General features: G+C 32.9%; 1 long non-coding RNA gene across 1 annotated transcript; it reads left to right on the top strand.

Moving 5' to 3' along the window:
* The first annotated feature begins 494 nt into the window (after positions 1-494).
* On the top strand, positions 495-2,260 carry LOC107010888. The gene is made up of 2 exons (XR_001455760.1): positions 495-1,813; positions 1,924-2,260. It is a non-coding gene; the product is annotated as an uncharacterized LOC107010888 (long non-coding RNA).
* Positions 2,261-6,000: the final 3,740 nt, after the last annotated feature.

The following is a 6,000-nucleotide window of genomic DNA, read 5'->3' as shown; positions in this document are numbered from 1 at the left end:
AAGTCTTTAAGTTCTCCAAATACTTAATGTGATTTAGTTGATGAATATAGTGTTAGAAGTAAGTTAAAACTTAAGTAATTAGTCTTAGAAAGTTGTTAAGTTTTCCAAACAAGTAATGTGATTTCGTTGGTTAATAGTGTTAGAAGTAAGTTAAACCTTAACTAATTACCCTTAGAAAAATTGTTAAGTTCTTCAAATAAGTTAATGTGATTTAATTGGAAAATAAAGTGTTTGAATTAAGTTAAAACTTAACTAATTAGACTTAGAAAGTCTTTAAGTTCTTCAAATAAGTTAATATGATTTAGTTGATGAATATAGTGTTTTAGTTAAGTTAAAACTTTACTAATTAGACTTAGAAAGTTGTTAAGTTTTCCAAACAAGTAATGTTATTTCGGTTGTGAATAGTGTTAGAAGTGAGTTAAAACTTAATTAATTAGACTTTGAAAATTTGTTAAGTTATTCAAATAAGTTAATGTGATTTAGTTGGTGAATATAGTGTTTAAATTAAGTTATAACTTAACTAATTAGACTTAGAAAGTCTTTAAGTTCTCCAAATAAGTTAATTTGATTTAGTTGATGATTATAGTGTTTTAGTTAAGTTAAAATTTAATTAATTAGACTTGGAAAGTCTTTAAGTTCTCCAAATACTTAATGTTATTTAGTGGGTGAATGTAGTGTTAAAAGTAAGTTAAAACTTAACTAATTAGACTTAGAAAGTTGTTATGTTTTCCAAATAAGTAATGTGATTTTGTTGGTGATATAGTGTTTGTAAGTAAGTTAAAAATTAAGTAATTAGACTTAGAAAGTCTTTAAGTTCTCCAAATACTTAATGTGATTTAGTTGGTGAATATAGTGTTAGAAGTAAGTTAAAACTTACCTAATTAGACTTAGAAAGTTGTTAAGTTTTCCATATAAGCAATGTGATTTCGTTGGTGAATATAGTGTTTGGAAGTAAGTTAAAACTTAACTAATTATACTTACAAAGTATTTAAGTTCTCCAAATACTTAATGTGATTTAGTTGGTCAATATAGTGTTAGAAGTAAGTCAAACCTAAACTAATTAGCCTTAGAAAATCTTTAAGTTCTCCAAATATTTTATGTGATTTAGTTGGTCAATATAGTGTTAGAAGTAAGTAAAAACTTAACTAATTAGACTTAGACAGTTGTTAAGTTTTCCAAACAAGTAATGTGATTTCGTTGGTGAATAGTGTTAGAAGTAAGTTAAAACTTAACTAATTAGACTTAGAAAAATTGTTAAGTTCTTCAAATAAGTTAATGTGATTTAGTTGGTGAATATAGTGTTTGAATTAAGTCATTTTTCATTTCAGAAATATTATGTCTGGGCTCCCGATCATGAGGAAGAAGTTCAAGCAAACTTTAAGGTTAAAGATTCAAAGTTGCTGCCTAGCACATTTAGTGAATGTCGAAAAAATAATAGAATTCCTTACTTTATGGTACCAACTCGATGGGATCTATTAATGGAACATTGGGATATTGATGAAAACTTTATAAAGAGGAGTGTGATTGGGAAGATGGCTCGCGCATCAGAAAAGTCTCTTTGCACATCGGTGGAGCTATTAGCCTAATTTCTAGGAAGGAAAGAATGGTAAACTTTACTAATTTTGTAAAATATTTGTTTTTATTTTCTGATAAGTAGTTTTTGTAGATGAAATTATACTTGTTTTATTTGCAGGAAAAAGAGTTGGGTAGGTCGGTAGCTGTAGAAGAGATGTTCAAGGTTACTCACGTCAAGAAGAGTACGAATCCCGAAGAAGAAGAAAGATGGATTGAGCCACGTGCAAAAGAGACATATGTAAGAACTCTATTCAAGTTAATCTTTTTTTCTCTTTCTTGTATATATTACATTCTTATTTGTAGAGTTCTTTGTTTAAAATACATGATAGGTTTATACGAATGTCTCAGGAATACCGTAGTACTCTACCTCTTGAGAGACGGAATAGATCATTTACACAAGAAGAAAGTGAGAATCGTGAAATATTCTTCCTCCATGTCCCGCAAGTAGTGATGATGGAGCTAATCAGGAGGGTGATGAGAATGATAAGGGTGATAAAGAGAGTATCGGTGATAATGAATAGTTGTATTGGTTTGACATTTTAGACTTCTATATTTTTGGATTGTCTGATCATATTTTAGTTTAATTTGAAGTTGGATGAAGTTTATTTTGAAATAGTTTAATGTATATTTTGAAAATACTGTGTTGTTTTGGTTGGATGATGTTTATTTTAAAATAGCTCATTTGGAATTCTTTGAGTTGGATGAAGTTTATTTTGAAATAGCTTATTTGAAATTATTTGGGTTATTTTTATATAAATATACAGGCGGGATACTCAAATTGCAGCTCAATGCTGCCAGATTTGTAGCAGAAATACCGACCTCCGGAAGTCGAAATCTAAAAAATAAGAAATAGGAATACCGACCTGCTGAGGTTAGAAACTAAAAAATAAGAAATAAAAATACCGACCTCCGAGGATCGGAATCTAAATAATAAGAAATAGAAATACCGACCTCCGGAGGTCAGAATCTCAAAAATAAGAAATACAAATACCGACCTCTGGAGGTCGAAATCTCAAAAATAAGAAATAAAAATACCGACCTCCGAAGATCAGAATCTAAAAATAGGAAATATAAATACCGACCTCCGGAAGTCGGAATCTAAAGAATAAGAAATAGAAATACCGATCTCCGGAGGTCGGAATCTAAAAAATAAGAAATAGAAATACCGACCTCCAGAGGTCGAAATTAAAAAAATAAGAAATGAAAATTCCGACCTCCAGAGGTCAGAATCTAAAAAATAGGAAATAAAAATACCGACTTTTGGAGGTCGGTATTCTAAAATTTGATAATTAAAAAGTTTGACCTCCAGAAGATAGAAACAATAAAAATAAACAAATAAACAAATATATTAAACTAACCTCCGGAAGTCAAAAAATAAAATAAAAATTTTTACCGACATAAATTAAAACTGACCTACTCTAGTTAGTAAATACTGACCTCCAAAGGTCGGAATTGAATAGCGACCAAGCTTTTTCTGGCTTAACATGGAAAGTCGATATTTGATCGGTATTTCAAGAATACTGACCTCTGGAGGTCGGTATTTCTAGGTCGGTATTCACTATATTTTTAGTAGTGATCCCTATTGCTCAACTCCGTGGCATTATTATCTCCTTCCACAATAGGAACTTGATCACCTTCGGCAGGCACTTGAGCATCTTGGACTCCTTTCCGATCTTGAGGAACTTGCTCAACTTGCTCAACTTGAGGAGGAATCTCCTCATGCACATCATTCTCCTCAATTCTCCTAGTCGGTGTCCTCCTCGTATTCATCTTCCTAGAAACACAAGGAAAATCATAAGAAAAGAGTACTTATAAATTTTTACTCTACGACACGAAATAGGAGTAGAAATGAATGGAAACTCTATCGTCTTATAGACTCTCGCCCATAGATGTGTCGCGACTCACACAGATGATCGAGACTCTACTAGACGTGACGTGGTGAGACTTTTCGATTCCTAAAACTACTTTCACATCCTATGCTCTGATACAAAGCTTATCACATCCCGAAACCACACCTTAGGAATTAGAGTCAATTTCGGATTGCAACCGGCCTACTTGACCTCTCGGAGGTCTTGTACAAGCCCTTACATATCGTTCATCGCATAAACAAAGTGAAAAGTAGTGCAGAATTAAAACATTTCACAAAAAATATCATAGTCTTTAAAAACTCTTTCATATAAAATCATAGAAAATACTAAGTCTCAATCTCATCAATCTTAGACATGAAAATACTTGGGACACGGCCCATACACAATATGAAAATAGAAATACTTCGTCTATTACAATACTTCAAAATAGAAACATAAAAGACATATATGCCCTATAGTCAAATGAGGGCATACTTCAACTTCTCTTAAACGATGCTATGGTCTAAGTCTTTCTTCCCAAATTCTCCTCACCTGCAAACAACTGTAGAGACAGATAAACGCATAGATTAATACAATCACATGTACAAAGTATGACATAATGCATAAAAATCATGAAAACTGACATTTATTGGAAGTATGCATTTTTTTATATAAAAATCATAATGTAATCATAAGAACAACATTTATCAACTTAAAAACACATAAGAAAATATCTAAACCGATTAACCCATTTTTAAAGTCACTTTACAGTGAACTCATTTCACTGTTACAGTGAAGCCCCTTCACTGTACAGTGAAGTGTCTTACCATTTATTTAGACACTTTCTAGCATTTAATTCCCTCACTAAAAGCTATCCTAAGACTCACTTAAGCAACACAAAGAAAGACCGCCCATACAACCTCTATAGGCATGCCTAAATAACCCTCAAGACTACTTATATTAAGTCACATACACACACACAAGACATCATACACATCAATGTGAGATTCATCTACAAAAGGTGATTCTAAGTCTCACTTGAGTGAGTTATGAAGCGACCACCCATACAATCTCTTACACACACTCAAGAGATCCTATAGACTCCCTAGGATAGAATCATTTTCACTTAATACATTAACACATACATAATATGACTTTCTGTTTCCAAGGGCTATCAAAAGACCTACTTAAGTAAATCAAGAAGATAACGTCCATGATTGACCTCTTCAAGATTACCTAAGTAATTCTTAAGACTACCTAAGGCTTAGATCATGTCCACAACACCAACTATCTTCCCTAACTAGATTCATTCTCAAGACTTACCTAGGTAAGACATGAAGAGATCATCCCTTATGCCCTTTTCACGCTTTAACTAAGGAAACCTTAAGTCACTTTAGATTAGGTACTCATTCGTTTACATGCTTCATAACATACAACATTAGTTCATTAAGAGACATTCATCACATATAGGACATTCAAGTAATGGTCCTGGACAAGACTCTAACTAACACCTTCAAAGAACTTCTCTAGCTATTGTGCAATGTCTAGTTAGCGTCCCATACCACAATCTAAACTTCATAAAACTCCTATAATGCTAGTAAGCATCCCACATGATGAGAATAGGCATTAACCGATATATACCATGATAGCAAGACATGGAATCCGAAGTTCTAACCTAATCTGATGAGGGTGTCCTACTTGCCAATGGTAGAACTAGGACACATCCCATGTAGGCGCATGGTTAAGGAATATGAAGGGCATGCTTTGTATTCTAGTCTCGTTCTTTAACTAGAACTACTTCCCTTACCATACTCACTCGGTGCTAGCCTTCGTTCTCATAGAGTAATTCACATTAAGGTTTATATAAAGAGGTTCCATATCAAGTTCATAACCCATTTATATTTACCCTACCAAAGAGGTATTCTAGGGTTACTTCACAATGGCGACAAGAAGCTCATGATGACTTTCCTAAGGTTTGATATGACGTCGTTCCATCGAATTAACCATAAGTCCATTATTCCTTTACTTGAAGGATACCATTATGGCTTTCTACTTCAACATTCATAACCTTACCACTAGGTTCAAGGTTTCACATAAAAGACTCTCTTAACATCATTTAAGGTCTCTTGTCATTCATACATACAAGACTAAGAGGCTTTAGCATACTAAGTCAAGACATCACATATTCACATTCATATATGCATCAAGTAAGGGACACAAGTCAACCAAGACAAGACACCACATACTTCACATCAACGCATATTACATGTCATTCTAGAAACATATAGACATAAACCATATCCTCTTTAAGTCATCCTATACAGTATCATACCATCATCAATGTGACTAATCATTGACTCATATAGTCAAATAGGAATAACCAAGCATCACCCTAAGACTATACGCACAATGTCAAAGTCATTGTGTAACATGATCACCTAAGTAGCATCAATAGAAGAACACATATACTTTCATATGACTTCACATGTAGATATATATTTTCATGCTTCACATAATCAACTACACAAATAGCCACATTACTTCAAGTAGTTGCCGACAAGGTCATGATCATCATAAT

The sequence above is a fragment of the Solanum pennellii genome, chromosome 2 (assembly GCF_001406875.1).
Source record: "Solanum pennellii chromosome 2, SPENNV200".
NCBI classification, from domain to species: domain Eukaryota; kingdom Viridiplantae; phylum Streptophyta; class Magnoliopsida; order Solanales; family Solanaceae; genus Solanum; species Solanum pennellii.
Note: the sequence above shows the minus strand (reverse complement) of the source record. Positions and strands in the feature narration are given on the sequence as shown.